This window comes from Somniosus microcephalus, chromosome 5, assembly GCF_052327205.1.
Source record: "Somniosus microcephalus isolate GS21.2 chromosome 5, FLI_Smic_1.0, whole genome shotgun sequence".
NCBI lineage: Eukaryota > Metazoa > Chordata > Chondrichthyes > Squaliformes > Somniosidae > Somniosus > Somniosus microcephalus.
This window is the reverse complement of record NC_140991.1, coordinates 202699795-202718254: the sequence shown is the minus strand read 5'-3', so window position 1 is coordinate 202718254 and position 18460 is coordinate 202699795. Positions and strand designations below refer to the sequence as shown.

Genomic DNA, 18460 nt, shown 5'->3' with positions numbered 1-18460 from the left:
TTGAGTATATTCAAGGCTGAAATAGATAGATTTTTGGACTCTAGGGGAACATAAGAACATAAGAAATAGGAGCAGGAGTAGGCCAATCGGCCCCTCGAGCCTGCTCCGCCATTCAATAAGATCATGGCTGATCTGATCCTAACCACCAATCCACTATCACAGAACCATCTCCTGAATCTAACAGAATTAGACACACGAAATAGGAGCAGGATCAGGCTACACGGCCCCTGGGCCCGCTCCGCTACCCACAGAGCCATGACCGATCCGAACCTAGACTCATGTCCAAATTCCTGCCCGCTCCCCATAACCCTTAATTCCCTTTACTTCAAGGAAACTGTCTATTTCTGTTTTAAATTTATGTAATGATGTAGCTTCTACAGTTTTTTGGGGCAGCATATTCCATGGACCTACCACCCTCTGAGTGAAGTAGTTCCTCCTCATCTCAGTTTTGAAAGAGCAGCCCCTTATTCTAAGACTATGCCCCCTAGTTCTAGTTTCACCCATCATCGGGAACATCCTCCCCGCATCCACCCGATCCAACCCCTTCACAATCTTATATGTTTCAATAAGATCGCCTCTCATTCTTCTGAACTCCAATGAGTAGAGTCCCAATCTACTCAACCTCTCCTCATATGTCCATCCCCTCATCCCCGGGATTAACCGAGTGAACCTTCTTTGTACTGACTCGAGAGCAAGTATGTCCTTTCTTAAGTATGGACACCAAAACTGTACGCAGTATTCCAGGTGCGGTCTCACCAATACCTTGTACAACTGAAGCAATACCTCCCGATTTTTATATTCTATCCCCCTAGCAATGAAAGCCAACATTCCATTGGCCTTCTTAATCACTTGCTGCACCTGCATACTAACCTTTTGAGTTTCGTGCACCAGGACCCCCAGATCCTTTTGTACTTCAGTACTTTCCAGTTTCTTGCCATTAAGATAATAACTTGCTCTACGATTTTTCCTGCCAAAGTGCATAACCTCACACTTTCCAGTATTGTATTCCATCTGCCAAATCTCTGCCCACTTACTTAGCCTGTCTATGTCCCCTTGCAGGTTTTTTATGTCCTCCTCACTCACTACTTTCCCTCCCATCTTAGTATCATCTGCAAACTTTGATATGTTACACTCGGTCCCCTCCTCCAAATCGTTAATACAGATTGTAAAGAGTTGGGGACCCAGCACTGACCCCTGCGGAACACCACTAGTTACTGATTGCCAGTCTGAGAATGAACCATTTATCCCAACTCTCTGACTTCTGTTAGATAGCCAATCCTCTATCCATGCCAGAATATTACCCCCAATCCCGTGATTTTTTATCTTAAGCAATAATCTTTTGTGTGGCACCTTGTCAAATGCCTTTTGGAAGTCTAAATACACTACGTCCATTGGTTCCCCTTTATCCACCCTATATGTTACTTCCTCAAAGAACTCCAGCAAATTTGTCAAACATGACTTCCCCTTCATAAAACCATGCTGACTTTGTCCTATTAAATTATGATTATCCAAATGTCCTGTTACTGTCTCTTTAATAATGGACTCCAAAATTTTACCTACCACAGATGTTAGGCTAACCGGTCTATAGTTTCCAGCCTTCTGTCTACTGCCCTTTTTAAATAAGGGTGTTACATTAGCAGTTTTCCAGTCTGCCGGGACCTTTGCCGAGTCCAGGGAGTTTTGGAAAATTATTACCAATGCATCCACAATCCCTACCGCCACTTCCCTCAAGACCCTAGGATGTAAGCCATCAGGTCATATAGAAACATAGAAACATAGAAGATAGGAGCAGGAGTAGGCCATTCGGCCCTTCGAGCCTGCTCCGCCATTCAACGAGATCATGGCTGATCATCCAAACCCTAGCACCCGGTCCCTACACCGACAACCATCCCACCCAAACCCTATCCCCGTAACCCCACGTATTTAATCCCCCCTAACACTAAGGGCCAATTTTTTTTTTTATCATGGCCAATCAACCTAACCCGCACATCTTTGGACTGTGGGAGGAAACTGGAGCACCTGGAGAAAACCCACGCAAACACGGGGAGAATGTGCAAACTCCACACAGACAGTCACCCGAGGCCGGATTTGAACCCGGGTCCCTGGCGCTGTGAGGCAACAGTGCTAACCACTATGCCACCGTGTCCAGGTGATTTATCCGCCTTGAGTCCCATTATTTTCCCAAGTACCACTTCCTTAGTGATTTTGATTGTGTTTAGCTCCTCCCCCCCTTTAGCCCCCTGTTTGTCCAGTGTTGGGATATTCTTAGTGTCTTCTACTGTAAAGACTGATATAAAATATTCATTCAGTGTTTTTGCCATCTCCATATTTCCCACCATTAATTTCCCGGTCTCATCCTCTAAGGGACCAACATTTACTTTAGCCACCCTTTTTCTTTTTATATAACTATAAAAACTCTTACTATCTGTTTTTATATTTTTTGCTAATTTACTTTCATAATCTATCTTCCCTTTCTTAATCAATCTTTTTGTTATTTTTTGCTGTCTTTTAAAGTTTTCCCAATCCTCTATCCTCCCACTAGATTTGGCTACCTTATATGCCCTTGTTTTTAGTCGAATACTATCCTTAATTTCTTTACTTAGCCACGGATGGCTGTCTTTTCTTTTACACCCTTTTCTTCTCAGTGGAATATATATTTTTTGGAAGTTGTAAAATAACTCCTTAAATGTACACCACTGATCATGTATCGTCTTACCCTTTAATCTATTTTCCCAATCCACTCTACTCAATTCCGCTCTCATACCTTCATAGTCTCCTTTATTCAAGCTTAGCACGCTTGTTTGAGATCCAACCTTCTCACCCTCTAATTGAATATGGAATTCAACCATGTTATGGTCACTCATTCCAAGGGGATCCTTTACTAGGACATTTTTAATTAATCCTGTCTCGTTACACAGGACCAGATCTAAGGTTGCTTGCCCCCTGGTCGGTTCAGTTACATACTGCTCAAGAAACCCATCCCTAATACACTCAATGAACTCATCCTCAAGGCAGCCCTGCCCAATTTGATTTGTCCAATTAATATGATAGTTAAAATCCCCCATAATTATAGATGTTCCCTTATTACAAGCCTCAACTATTTCCTGATTGATACTCCGTCCAACCGAGTTGCGACTGTTCGGAGGCCTATAGACTACGCCCGCTAGTGTTTTTTTCCCCTTATTATTCCTTACCTCCACCCAAACTGTTTCATTATCCTGATCTTTTGACCCAATATCATTTCTCTGTATTACAGTGATTCCTTCCTTTATTAACATAGCCACCCCACCTCCCCTTCCTTCCTGCCTGTCCTTCCTGATCGTTAAATAACCTGGTATGTTTAATTCCCAGGCATTGTCACCCTGCAGCCATGTTTCTGTAATGGCCACAAGATCAAACCCATATGTAGTTATTTGTGCCATTAACTCGTCTATTTTGTTACGAATGCTACGTGCATTCAGATAGAGAACTTTCAAAGATGTTTTGTGACACTTAGTTCCTGCTTTTGCCCTTTTCATTACTTTACCTTTTACTCCATACCTTCTGCCCCTTCCTGACACGCTCTGGTTTTTAATTTCCCCACTGCTACCTAAGTCTATGACCTTCTCTGTTGTCATTTTTATTATTTGCTCTCTAGGAAGCTCCCCCCCACTAGTTAGTTTAAAGCCCTCTCTACAGCCCTAGTTATATGATCCGCCAGGACTCTAGTCCCAGCACTGGCCAAGTGAGCCCGTCCCAACGGAACAGCTCCCTCCTGCCCCAGTACTGGTGCCAGTGTCCCAGGAAGCAACACCCATTTCTCCCACACCAGTCTTTGAGCCACGCATTTAACTCTCTAATTTTATTTGTCCTAGCCAAATTCGCTCGTGGCTCAGGTAATAATCCAGAGATTATTACCCTTGTGGTTCTGCTTTTTAATTTGGCCCCTAGCTGCTCAAACTCCCTCAGCAGAACCTCCTTCCTTGTCCTATCTATGTCGTTGGTACCAACATGGACCACGACAACTGGATCCTCCCCCTCCCACTCCAAGTTTCTCTCCAGCCCAGAGAAGATGTCCTTAACCCTGGCACCGGGCAGGCAACACAGCCTTCGGGACTCTCGCTCTCGGCTGCAAAGAACTCTATCTATCCCCCTAACGATACTATCCCCTACCACTACAACATTTCTTTTAACTCCCCCCACTTGAATGGCCCCCTGCTCCACGGTGCTGTGGCCAGGTTGCTCATCCTCCCCGCAGTCCCTGTTCCCATCCTCACAGGGAGTAAGAGCCTCGAACCTCAGTCCTAAATGGCTTACCCCTTATCCTTAGACTGTGACCCCTGGTTCTGGACTCCCCCACCATCGGGAACTTCCTTCCTGCATCTAGTCTGTCTAGTCCTGTTAGAATTTTATAAGTTTCAATGAGATCCCCTCTCATTCTTCTAAACTCTAGCGAATATAAGCCTAATCGACTCAATCTCTCTCCATACGTCATTCCTGCCATCCCAGGTATCAGCCTGGTGAATCTTCGCTGCACTAAAGGCAGCATTTGACCAAGCGTGGCATCAAGGAGCCCAAGTAAAACTGAAGTCAACGGAAATCGGGGGAAAAACTCTCCACTGGCTGGAGTCATACCTAGCACAAAGTTGTGGTTGTTGGAGGCCAATCATCTCAGGCCCAGGACATCGCTGCAGGAGTTCATCAGCGCAGTGTCCTTGGCCCAACCATCTTCAGCTGCTTCATCAATGACCATCCCTCCATCATAAGGTCAGAAGTGGGGATGCTCGCTGATGATTGCACAGTGTTCAGTTCTATTCCCAACTCCTCAGATAATGAAGCAGCCCATGCCCGCATTCAGCAAGATCTGGATGACATTCAGGCTTGGGCTGATAAGTGGCAAGTAATATTCATGCCACACAAGTACCAGGCAATGACAATCTCCAACAAGAGAGCGTCTAACCACCACCCCTTAACATTCAACTGCATTACCATCGCCGAATCCCCCAACTTCAACATCCTGGGGGGTTCACCATTGACTAGAAACTTAACTGGACCAGCCACATAAATACTGTGGTTACAAGAGCAGGTCAGAGGCTAGGTATTCTGTGGTGAGTGTCTCACCTGCTGACTCCCCAAAGTCTTTCCACCATCTACAAGGCACAAGTCAGGAGTGTGATGGAATACTCTCCACTTGCCTGGATGAGTGCAGCTCCAACAACACTCAAGAAGCTCGACACCATCCAGGACAAAGCAGCCCGCTTGATCGGCACCCCATTCACCACCTTAAACGTTCACTCCCTCCACCACCAGCGCACCGTGACTGCAGTGTGTACCGCAGCAACTCGCCAAGGCTTCTTCGACAGCACTTCCCAAACCCGCGACCTCTACCACCTAGAAGGACAAGGGCAGCAGGCTCATGGGAACACCACCACCACCAAGTTCCCCTCCAAGTCACACACCATCCTGACTTAGAAATATATCACCGTTCCGTCGTTGTCACTGGGTCAAAATCCTGGAACTCCCTCCCTAACAACACTGTGGGAGTACTTTCACCACACGGACTGCAGCGGTTCAAGAAGGCGGCTCACCATCACCTTCTCAAGGGCAATTAGGGATGGGCAATAAATGCTGGCCTTGCCAGTGACGCCCACATCCCAAGAATCAATTTTAGAAAAGCAGGCTTGAGGGGCCGTATGGCCTACTCCTGCTCCTAATTCTTATGTTCTTATGTTAACATCCAAAGCCTTGCAAGCAACCAGCAGCACTCCCTGCATACTTTAATAACTTTTTAAATGTATTGCACCCAGCCAATACTCCAATAAAATGTAAAAAACAGTCCAAAAGCTAAAATCTAAACATACCTAAATGATGTATGTGTTCCTTTTAAAAGTGCTGTAAAACTGCTACCGCACGTTCTTCCATGCATGGTTTGGAGAGGGCCTTATAGCAGGTGGAAATGTCCAAAATCACAGTCGTGCCAATTGACATCAAAATCTGTATATTTACATGTGGGAGGTGAGCGCAGGCAACGGTAGCGCTAACGACCTCCCAAAATGGCGGCCCCCGTGTTCCACGCCGGAAGCGGGCGGAAGTGACGTGCTGCGGTTTTTTTCAGCAAAAGCGGCCAAAGCGGCCAGCACTACACCTCCGAATTTCGTGGCCATTCAGTCCATCTAATTCGTTCCAATTCTTGGAACAGTGCTCTCAATCATCTCAGACTATTTTCGTGCCTCTCTTGCCATGATGCTGATTCCATATCCATTTAAGTACTGCTCAATCCGAAATCTATTTTTAAAAAACTTTTGTGTACAATAGAACAAATATAAAAACTTTTTTTTCTGAAACACATTCCAAATTTAGACATAGACGATTTGAACCATCGATCCCTTCTTACCCAGAAAGTACAATTTGCATACTCTGCTAAAACTCTTCAATCTCTGGAGGAAAATAAACACCAAAAGTTGAATTTGCAGGAAGATAAATCTTTATAGAACTTCTCTCCAATTCCTAAAGCTAATTAAGCAAAAGTCCAGGATATTAACCCAACCGTACAACTTGCATTTACAACACAGACTAGCTGTATTCCACAGGTGACTGATCCATGGTCCCAGCAGTACATGAACCAGTGTGTTCCGTAGAGCATCTCACTATCTATGCCATTCCTTATCAACTTCAATTCTGTTCTTAAACAGACATTTATCTAGCTCTTCATAAAAGAAAAAAAATCAATATTGCTTTAATTGCTCTTTATAGGAGACATTTCTGCAAACTTGCATCTATTACTCCATGAGAACAAACATTTTCTCCAGCTTCAATTGAGCCTATTATTTTGTACTTGTCTTCTAGTGCAAATTAAAACTGACCAGAGTCTAGATTTTCCTTTGCTGCTGTACAGCTGGTGGGTTGGGATTTCCGCCTACCTACCTGATCCAATGCTGGCCCTGATCAACCTCATTTAAATATATCCAGCAGGCTCCCGGTGGTGCTGCCACCTGCACTTGGAAGCTTGCCACTGGTAGCACACCCAAAGTTTTCCATTGCCTGCCTCCAATCGGGGAAGGAAATACCAACGATAAACAACATTAGATAGAATTGTCGCTATCTGCAGTCAAGATCCTGTTGTAGACTTTTAACCTTTCCTTTGTGCTTCCTGTGAGTCACATCCAGCGTGCCAATACTTTGTCATTATTTCCTTATTTAAATGCACCTGTATCATTTCTGGCAATGCTGGAAAATTAGAAGAACAGATAAATGGTAAGAGATCTGGCATTACAGGACCCTGCCAAACTTTCCATCCCCAGTACTGACAAAAAAAGGTAGTAACAAAAAGGAATTATTCAGATTATTTAGACATAACTCTACATATTCAAGATATTTAATATATCCCCTTTTAGTTTTCTTTTCTCTATTGAAAACAAGTCCAGTGTCATGAGTCAATCTCATAACTTTGAGTCCTTACTTCCAGAATCCTCCTCATTGCTCTTTCAAGGGATTATCAGTCACTTTGAAGGTATGGGGGGAAAAATTCAGTATCGCCCCGTTTGGGATGCCATGATCGGCCGTGCACAAAGTTTAGTGCCTGGCGCTAATGATCGCCTCTGACAGCAAAATCCCCTGGAGGTGATTGGAGTGCTAAATCAGGCGCTTCACACCTGTCTTAAGGCGCAAAGGCTGAGGAGTGAGGCGCTACCTCAGAGCGCTGGCGAAGCTCATGTGATGTCAGTCAGCAATGGAACACAGACACACTGGCGCTGGCCAGTTCTTAAAGGGGAGTTCTGATGAAAGGTCATCAACCTGAAACGTTAACTCTGTTTCTCTCTTCACAGATGCTGCTTGACCTGCTGAGTTTTTCCAGCATTTTCTGTTTTTATCTTAAAGGGGAGGGTTGATCTTGCTCTCCATCCACAACCTGCTCATTGCAGCCTTGAATCTCGGCCTGGAGAGACCTGTACATCAAATCTGCTGGAAAGAACAATGGAGAGACCCAGGGAAAGAGCTCAGAGTGCAGCTCCCACAGTCTCTTCTAATTCGATACAAGGAAGGGCAAATCAAAATGAACCTGCAAAGTGCTGCTCAGTACCTAAAACTCCTTCACACAGCGTTGAATCTCTCCAGAAGTCTCTCTCGCTCTCTCTCTCTCTCTCAGAATGCGTGGTGCAAAAATGACACCAACAAAAAAAGGCAGGAAGCGGTCGCCTTTAAATAGCGCTCCCCCAGTCCCTTTCTGACTGAAAAACGCTCCCCTCAACCTGTCGTTGCTAACGGCAGGCGGTAAGACAGGGGGCGCCACTCAATATCCGGTCCGGGGCGCTACCAGGGCGTTGCGCACTCGACTGATGTCATGATCTGCCAGCGCAGGAGATCGTGGCGGTAGTGTTTAGCGCCGCCGCAAAATGTCTAGTTAATTTCGCGAGCGGCGCAAACATCGCCGCGGCCGGGCGCTAGCTGCTTTGCGCCCCATTAGCGCCCTCTTAAGGCGCTAACGGAAGGCGCAAACAACTGAACTTTTCCCCCTTGATGTCCAAAATTGCACACAGCATGCTAAATGTAGCATCCCCAAAGATTACACAGGATTAAAATTACCCATTTCAAGTTATGAGTCCTTCAGCTGCATCTTAGTGCTTGATTAGCCTTGTAATTAACTGAGGGCCCAATTTTCAAAATTCCCCCGTACTACCCTTGTATATCAGTACAAGTATAGTAAGACTTTCTTGCCCGATATGCCCCGACTCATCCAACTGGTGCACCCAATTGCATAATCAGCCCTAACTTTTCCTTCCCCTTGGACAGGACATCTTAGAAGTCTCACAGCTACCTCTCAGTATCTAAATACTATAATAATATTTAAAGAAAAAATGCCTTAGCTGAGCAACAGCTCCAGTTCTTTTGTAAGCATAGGCAGCAGCTGGTTGCCCAGTGCTACATATGACTGGTGTACAACACACTGCATAAAAGTGGGAAAACTCAGGAGCATGCATGCTTTACATGATCAGTTCCTGGTTTCTGTTAGTTTGCTTGGCAGAACTACTGAGTGAAGGCAAAACACATAACTGCTAGAAAAATAGGAGTATTCCATGTCTGTAGCATTAACTCCTGCAAAGCGTTTTTGAACCGTAACAACAACAACTTGTATTTATATAGTGCCTTTAACGTAGTAAAACGTCCCAAGGCGCTGCACAGGAATATTTTAAGACAAAAAATTTGACACCAAACCACACAAGGATAAATTAGGGCAGGTGACCAAAAGCTTGGTCAAAGAGGTTGGTTTTAAGGAGCGTCTTAAAAGAGGAAAGAGAGGTAGCGAGGCAGAGAGGTTTAGTCAGGGAATTCCAGAGCTTAAGGCCTAGGCAACAGAAGGCACGGCCACCAAAGGTTGAGTGATTATTATCAGGGATGCTCAAGAGGGCAGAATTAGAGGAGCACAGATATCTCGGGGGGTTGTGGGGCTGAAGGAGATTACAGAGATAGGAAGGGGTGAGGCCATGGAGGGATTTGAAAACAAGGATGAGAATTTTGAAATCGAGGCGCTGCTTAACCGGGAGTCAATGTAGGTCAGCGAGCACAGGGGTGATGGGCGAACGGGACTTGGTGCGAGTTAGGGCATGGGCAGCCGAGTTTTGGATGACCTCAAGATTATGTAGGGTGGAATGTGGGAGGCCAGCCAGGAGTGCATTGGAATAGTCAAGTCTAGAGGTAACAAAGGCATGGATGAGGGTTTCAGCAGAGACAAGGGTGGAGACGGGCGATGTTATGGAGGTGGAAGTAGGCAGTCTTTGTTATGCCGCGGATATGTGGTCAGAAGCTCATTTCAGGGTCAAATATGACACCAAGGTTATGAACAGTGTGGTTCAGCCTCAGACAGATGTTAGGGAGAGGGATGGAGTCAGTGGCTAGGGAACAGAGTTTGAGGCGGGGACTGAAAACAATGGCTTTGGTCTTCCCAAAATTTAATTGGAGAAAATTTTTGCTCATCCAGAACTGTATGTCAGACAAGCAGTCAAACAATTTAGAGACCGTGGAGGGGCCAAGAGAAGTGGTGGTGAGGTAGAGCTGGGTGTCGTCAGCGTACATGTGGAAACTGACGCTGTGTTTGCGGATGATGTCGCCAAGGGGCAACATGTAGAAGAGAAATAGGAGGGGGCCAAGGATAGATCCTTGGGGAACACCAGAGGTAACGATGCGGGAGCAGGAAGAGAAGCTGTTGCAGGTGATTCTCTGGCTATGATTAGATAGATAAGAATGGAACCAGGCGAGTGCGGTCCCACCCAGCTAGACGATGGTGGAAAGGCGTTGAAGAAGGATGGAGTGGTCAACCATGTTAAAGGTTGCAGACAAGTCAAGAAGGATGAGGAGGGATAGTTTAACTTTGTTACAGTCACAAAGGATGTCATTTGTGACATGGATGAGAGCCGTTTCGGTACTGTGACAAGGACGGAAACCTGATTGGAGGGATTCAAACATGGAATTGCGTGAAAGATGGGCACGGATTTGGGAGGCGACAACACGTTCAAGGCCTTTGGAGAGGAAAGGAAGGTTGGAGATGGGGTGGTAGTTTGCAAGGATGGAGGGGTCAAGGGTTGGTTTTACAATCTATCTTTACAATCCAAACAAAAAATAAATTTCTATTGGGCTAAAGAGGCTAAAATTCAATTAGGCCCGAAAACAAGCACGGGGATTGCTATGCTGAAAATATAACCACCCCCCCCCCACCGCCCTTAGATGTATATTGTGAATTAACACACTAACTAAATTACTAAATAAATACGATAGCAGAGGCCCTTGAACAGAGGCCCGACCAGTCCCCATCCACCACTACCCTCCTCCGCCTGACTGAACTTGTTCTCACATTGAACAACTTCTCCTTTGACTCCACTCATTTCCTCCAAATCAAAGGTGTTGCTATGGGTACCCACATGGGTCCTAGCTATGCTTGCCTTTTCGTGGGATATGTGGAACACTCTTTGTTCCAGTCCTACTCGGGTCCCCTCCCTCACCTCTTTTTCTGGTACATTGATGACTGTATCGGTGCCGTTTCCTGCTCTCGCCCTGAACTAGACAATTTCATTCACTTTGCCTCCAATTTCCACCCTTTCATCACCTTCACATGGTCCATCTCCGACTCTTCCCTTCCCTTCCTCGACTTCTCCGTCTCCATCTCTGGGGATAGGTTATTGACCAGCATTCACGACAAGCCCACTGACTCCCACAGCTACCTGGACTACACTTCCTGCCATCCCGCCTCCTGTAAAGACTCTATTCCATTCTCTCTACATATAAATTGGGCTAACCAAATTAGTAACAATATTGTGGAGGAGGAATTCCTGGAGTGTTTACGGGATGGTTTCCTGTCGAGGAACCAACCAGAGATCAGGCCATCTTAGACTGGGTATTATGTAATGAGAAAGGATTAATTAACAATCTTGTTGTACGAGGCCCCTTAGGTCGGAGCGATCATAATAAGATGGAGAATGAAGTTGTTGACTCAGAGACTAGGGTCCTGAATTTAAATAAAGGAAAGTACGATGGTCTGAGGCGCGCGTTGGGTAGGATTGATTGGGGAATGTAACTCAAAGGGTTGACGGTGGATAGGCAATGGCAATCATTCAAAGACCGCATGGATGAGCTACAGAATTTGTTCATCCCAATTTGGCATAAAAATAAAACAAAAAAAGGTGACTCAACCGTGGCTAACAAGGGAAATTAGGGATAGCATAAGATCCAAGGAGAGGACATATAAAATGGCCAGAAAAAGCAGTAAACCTGAGGATTGGGAGCAGTTTAGGATTCAACAAAGGAGGACAAAGGGATTAATTAAGAAGGGGAAAATAGAATATGAGAGTAAGCTTTCAGGGAACATAAAAACTGACTGTAAAAGCTTTTATAGATATGTGAAGAGAAAAAGATTGGTGAAGTCAAGTGTAGGTCCCTTGCAGTCAGAATCAGGGGAATTTATAATGGGGGACAAAGAAATGGCAGACCAATTAAATATATATTTTGGTTCTGTCTTCACAAAGAAGGACACAAATAACCTCCCAGAGATGTCGGGGAACATAGGGTCTGATGAAAGGGAGGAACTGGAAGAAATCAGTATTTGTAGGGAAATGGTGTTAAGGAAATTGATGAGATTGAAGGCCGATAAATCCCCAGGGCCTGATAATCTACATCCTAGGGTACTTAAGGAAGTGGCCCTAGAAATAGTAGATGCATTGCTGATCATCTTCCAACATTCGATGGAATCTGGAACAGTACCCATGGATTGGAGGGTAGCTAATGTTACCCCACTATTCAAAAAAGGTGGTAGAAGGAAAACGGGGAATTACAGACCAGTAAGCCAGACATCGGTAGTGGGGAAAATGCTAGAGTCCATTATAAAAGATGTAATAGCAGAGCACTTGGAAAACAGTGACAGGATCGGACAAAGTCAACATGGATTTACAAATGGTAAATCGTGCTTGACTAGTCTACTGGAATTTTTTGAGGATGTAACTGGTAAAATAGATAAGGGAGAACCAGTGGATGTGGTGTATTTGGACTTTCAGAAGGCTTTTGATAAGGTCCCGCATAAGAGATTAGTGTGTAAAGTTAAGGCACATGGGATTGGGGGCAAGGTACTGACTTGGATAGAGAACTGGTTGGCAGACAGAAAGCAAAGAGTTGGAATAAATGTGTCTTTTTCCGAGTGGCGGGCAGTGACTAGTGGGGTACCGCAGGGATCGGTCCTTGGACCCCAGCTATTCACAATATATATTAATGATCTAGACAAGGGTACTAGATGTAATATCTCCAAATTTGCAGACGACACAAAGCTGGGTGGGTGTGTGTGCTGTGAGGAGGATGCCGAGAAACTCCAGGATGATTTGGACAGGTTGGGTGATTGGGCAGAAGTAGGGTTGCAAAGGGGTGGAAAGTTTCCGGTAAATTTCCGGAAATTTTCCACGGGAAGTTTAGCTTGGGAATTTTGCCCAAAAAAGCACATGCTAGCATAATATTGTTTTTTTTGTATTTCTTTCTTTTTTTTCCACAGGTCCTCTCTTAAAATTACTAACAGAGATGGAATCTTAATTATTAAGGAATTTCTTAATCAATATATGTTTATCTTCTTACTTGGCTTGTTTTAATAATTACAAGTTTTGTGTGTGACTGTGAACAAATGTGTCCTGATTGGTTGGATGAGCGATTAGCTCCCTCTATTTGTAATATTTGCATATCGAATTGTGATTGGCCTGCAGGCATCTGTAAGACTGCTATAGTTTTTTTAAGATCCAGGTTAGGGGTCCTGAGGGAAGTCATTTTGTTTTCTGCTGATGTGATGATGCAGTAAGTAAATCAGACTTTATACCAAATAAACCAGTTACTTGTTGAACTCTGTTGTCCTTCAATTTAAAATATACAAAATAATACACTATTGGTGATGTAGCGTCGTGTGTGTACAGGTCATGCTTCCATCACATGGAGCATCAGCAAAAATGTACTCACCCTGTTGCAATCGTGCTGATCGACCACAGTTCGACACAGAGATGAATGCCCTTTATTTCTCTGCATAGAACAATGCCACGTTTACCGTCGGATGTGTGGAAGCATTTTACCCCAGGCATTAAAGATGGAAAGACTGTGTACATGTGCAAACACTGTAGAAAGCCATATGTAAAGAATGCTACAAAGATGCAGCAGCATTTATCCAACGATCTTGGATCACAAAAGGTCTTTGCAGTAGTTACTGACAATGCTGCGAATATGAAGGCTGCTTGGGCTCAAGTGGAGGAGGCCTACCCTCATATTACGTCTATTGGGTGCGCAGCTCATGGGCTTAACCTGCTCCTCAAGGACATCATGGGTTTGAGAACCATGGAAGCACTGTACAAGAGAGCCAAGCAAGTTATTAAGTATGTCAGGGGAAAACAGGTAGTTGCAGCAACCTACAACTCCAAGCAAATGACAAAGAACAAGAACACCACACTGAAGCTGCCCAACAACACTAGATGGGGTAGTGTTGTCATAATGTACAACAGCCTTCTGGAGGGTAAGGAGTCGCTGCAAGAAATGGCAATATCCCAGTCTGGGGATATGGAAACCACCATCAAGAAAATACTGCTGGATGATGTGTTTTGGGAGAGAGTGGTTAGCAGCCTTAAACTACTCTCACCAGTAGCATCTGCAATTGCTCAGATTGAAGGAGACGACGCTGTCTTGTCAGATGTTCTCAGGCTTTTTACTGATTTAAAAGAACAAATCAGCATTGCCCTACCCACATCCCTGCTGCTCAAAGCAGAGGAGAAGGCAATTGTTCAATTCATACAGACGCGTCAAGAATTTTGTGTTAAGCCAATTCAGGCTGCAGCATACATGCTGGACCCAAAGCATGTTGGGAGACCAATACTTTCTGGCGAACAGATCAACAGCGCTTACAGTGTGATTTCTACCCTCTCAACACCATCTCAATCTGGATGTGGGCAAAGTTCTGGGAAGTCTGGCAAAGTTCTCTACCAAGCAAGGTCTTTGGAATGGGGATGGGCTATGGGAATCATGCAAGCATATCAGTGCACATACCTGGTGGAAGGGACTTTGTGCATCTGAGGCCCTGTCACCTATTGCATCGGTGATACTCCAAATCCCACCTTCATCAGCGGCCTCTGAACGAAACTGGTCACTTTTTGGGAATACGCATACAAAGGTGTGCAACAGGCTGACTAACAAGAGAGTGGAGAAACTGGTGGCTATCCGGGCGAACCTACAACTTATTGAGCCAGATACAGAAGTGTCCACCACACAGCTAGACACTGACACAGAGGAGGAAATGGACACGTCAGAGCCAGAGTCAGAGAATCAGGAGGAGCAATGAGGAGTAGAAGACTCAGAAGACTCATGAGTAGAAAACTCAAAGGGACAAAATAAGGACAAATTACAGGCTAAATAAGCTGACGCTCTTTTTATTTTATTTTAGATGGGTCTTTTTTGTGGGGGTTCAATAAAGTTCAAAATTATAACCTAAATAAAGTTTTGAAAGCCTGTTTTTATTTGTATGGAACAGTATGTCTATTTTGACGACAAAGATAATATAAGGGTCAGAGACAAAAACCATCAGTGTGCAAAAAAACTCAAAATTCCCATAAATTCCCATAAATTCCCAAAATTCCCAAAAATTCCCATGGAAAGTTTCCTCTTTTAAAAATTCCCAGAATTTTGCAACCCTAGGCAGAAGCATGGCAGATGCAATATAACGTGGATAAATGTGAGGTATTGGTATTGGTAGCAAAAACAGGAAGGCAGATTATTATCTGAATGGCAATAGATTGGGAGAAGGGGAAGTGCAACGAGACCTGGGTGTCATTGTGCACCAGTCGCTGAAGGTAAGCATGCAGGTGCGGCAGGCGATTAAGAAGGCAAATGGTATGTTGGCCTTCGTAGCGAGAGGGTTTGAGTACAGGAACAAGAATGTCTTGCTGCAGTTGTACAGGGCCTTGGTGAGACCACATCTTGATTATTGCATGCAGTTTTGGTCGCCTTATCTGAGGAAGGATGTTCTTGCCATGGAAGGAGTTCAGCGAAGATTCACCAGGCTGATACCTGGGATGGCACGAATGACGTATGAGGAGAGATTGGATCGAGTGGGCTTGTACTCGCTGGAGTTTAGAAGAATGAGAGGGGATCTCATCGAAACTTATAAAATTCTAACAGGACTAGACAGACTAAATGCTGGAAGGATGTTCCCGATGGTCGGGGAGTCCAGAACCAGGGGTCACAGTCTAAGGATAAGGGGTAGGTCATTTAGGACAGAAATGAGGAGCAATTTCTTCACCCAGAGAGTGGTGAACCTGTGGAATTCTCTACCACAGAAAGCAGTAGAGGCCAATTCATTAAATATATTCAAGAAGAAGTTGGATATATTTCTCAAGGCTAAAGGGATCAAGGGGTATGGGGAGAAAGCAGGGACCGGGTACTGAATTTGGATGATCAGCCATGATCGCATTGAATGGCGGAGCAGGCTCGAGGGGCCGAATGGCCTACTGCTGCACTTATCTTCTATGTTTGTATGTTTCTATGATTCCCAGTTTCTCCGTCTCCGCCGCATCTGCTCCGACGATGCCACCTTCCACACCAGTGCTTCCGACATGTCTTCCTTTTTCCTCAACCGAGGATTCCCCTCTACCGTGGTTGACACTGCCCTCGACCGTGTCCGTTCTATCTCCCGCACTTCTGCCCTCACCCCTGCCCCTCCCTCCCAGAACCACGATAGGGTTCCCCTTGTCCTCACCTTTCACCCCACCAGCCTCCACATTCAACGGATCATCCTCCGCCATTTCCGCCACTTCCAAAGTGATCCCACCACCAAAGACATCTTCCCCTCCCTTCCCCTTTCAGCATTCTGTAGGGACCGCTCCCTCCGAGACACCCTAGTCCACTCCTCTATCACCTCCAGCACCCCTTCCCCTTCACCCGGCATCTTCCCGTGCAAGTGCAGGAGATGCAACACCTGCTCTTATACCTCCCCTCTTCCCACTGTCCAGGGCCCCAATCACCCCTTCCAGGTGAAACAGTGATTTACCTGTACTTCCTGCAACCTAGTATACTGTATTCGCTGCTCACGATGTGGTCTCCTCTACATCGGGGAGACCAAACGCAGATTGGGTGACCGCTTTGCGGAACACCTCCGTTCAGTCCGTAAGGATGACCCCGAGCTTCCGGTCGCCTGTCATTTTAATTCACCACCCCATTCCCACTCAGACCTCACTGTACTCGGGCACTTGCATTGTTCCATGGAAGCTCAGCGTAACCTCGAGGAACAGCACCTCATCTTCCGATTAGGCACTTTACAGCCTTCCGGATTCAACATAGAGTTCAACAATTTCAGATCATAACCTCAGCCCCCATTACATTTTTACTTATTTTTTATCCACACCTTTGTTTTGGCCTTTCCCCCTCCCCCTTTTTTTCTCTCCCACATGGCAGCTGTCTCCCATTCTGCCAGCGCATTCCATACCTAATCTAGAGCCGTCTTTTGCCTCCACTAGTCCTATCACCATCTCGTCTCGTTTTGAATACCTCTTAATGTCTCCTCACTTCTCTTTTGTTCTCTCCCAGCCTGGCCTTTCAATCTATTTCATTTCCTGTGCTTTTCCAGTCTTGAGAAAGGGTTTGACCCGAAACGTTGACTCTATTTTCTCTCCACGGATGTTGCCTGGCCTGCTGAGTTTTTCCAGCATTTTCTGTTGTTAGTATTAAATAAATACTCTGTATCCTCCTTGTTATGTACTTTTTAAAACTGATTGGGGCAGTCTAGGAGCAGATATTGTCTAGAACTCCATACTGCCTGCTAATAAACATTATTGAGGTGTGCAGCCCAGCACTGAAAGTGCTGCTGAGTGGCTGAGCGCTCAGCAGCTCTATTTAAAGCTAGCTTCCACTTTTAAACACAGTCTGCACCTCTTAAAGGGTAGGTGCATTCTGCATTCAGCACCTCATTGAACCGACTGTCAAGCAACTGTCAGGCAGTTATGGCTCAACAGGGCAGAGAAAGGGCACCTAGGTTCTCCAACGCCACACTGGAGGCCTTAGTGCAGGGGTAGAATGGAGGAGACAGGTCCTCTACCTGGAGGGGGCCTGGAGGCCCTCCAGACACACAGTCAGAAGGCAGTGGGAGCAGATAGCTGAAGTGGTCACTGCCAGCAGTCTTGTTCCGAGGAACTGGAACCAGTGCCGAAAGAAGTTTAATGACCTCGCACGAGTGGTCAAGGTGAGTGAATGCATCTTCCAATGCCATATGTCACCAACTGCACCACTAGCCTCACACACTGCTCAATGCACCACACCCTCATACCAACAATCTCTATCAATCACAACTCAAACCTCACAATCATTGCTTCACCTCACCCCCACACGCTTACCACTGCTGCAAAACTCACACGCACATCTCACAGCTTGCACACACTGCCAGCTATTCAACCATAACAGGCTGTTACGTCTTCTAATAGACTTTGGGATTGTGTTTTTGTCTCCCCCTATTGTTCGACTATATACCTCCCTATTGTTCATTTGTGTCATGTGACGTTTCGTTGCAGTGTGCTTGTGCACTGACAGTTGAGTTTGAATTTGAATCGGAAAGCCAGTAAAAAGGGAGCAGCCTCATGGAAACTACATGTCTGGGGATGTTTACTGTATCTAATGCTTACCTTCTCGGTTTCCCCCTTAGTTGGCATAATCTGTGAGTAGCTTTTATCACATGTTCTTTATGTTCGATCTATGCCACCATTTATTGATATTTGTGATACAAATCGGCCTTGTTTGATGTTATAATTTCTTATTTCTTATTTCCTCTGTAGTTTCACCCTGTATTATTAAATTGGATTATAACAATCAACGCCTCCTGTTTGGTGATAAGGGTTTAGCTATCTGTCGAATCATGGTCATGAGGAGGACAGAATAGTGAAAAGATTACCTTCCCATGGGCGAATCTGCTAAAGGTACAGATACTCTACGTCATTAT

The 18460-nt window shown here is 45.2% G+C and overlaps 1 protein-coding gene across 9 annotated transcripts in view; it reads right to left on the bottom strand.

The window, feature by feature from the left end:
* The window catches only part of LOC147117523 (RNA-binding motif, single-stranded-interacting protein 3), a 2125417-nt gene that overhangs the window by 1883334 nt on the left and 223623 nt on the right, over positions 1-18460 (bottom strand). The gene's annotated exons all lie outside the window — the stretch shown is intronic.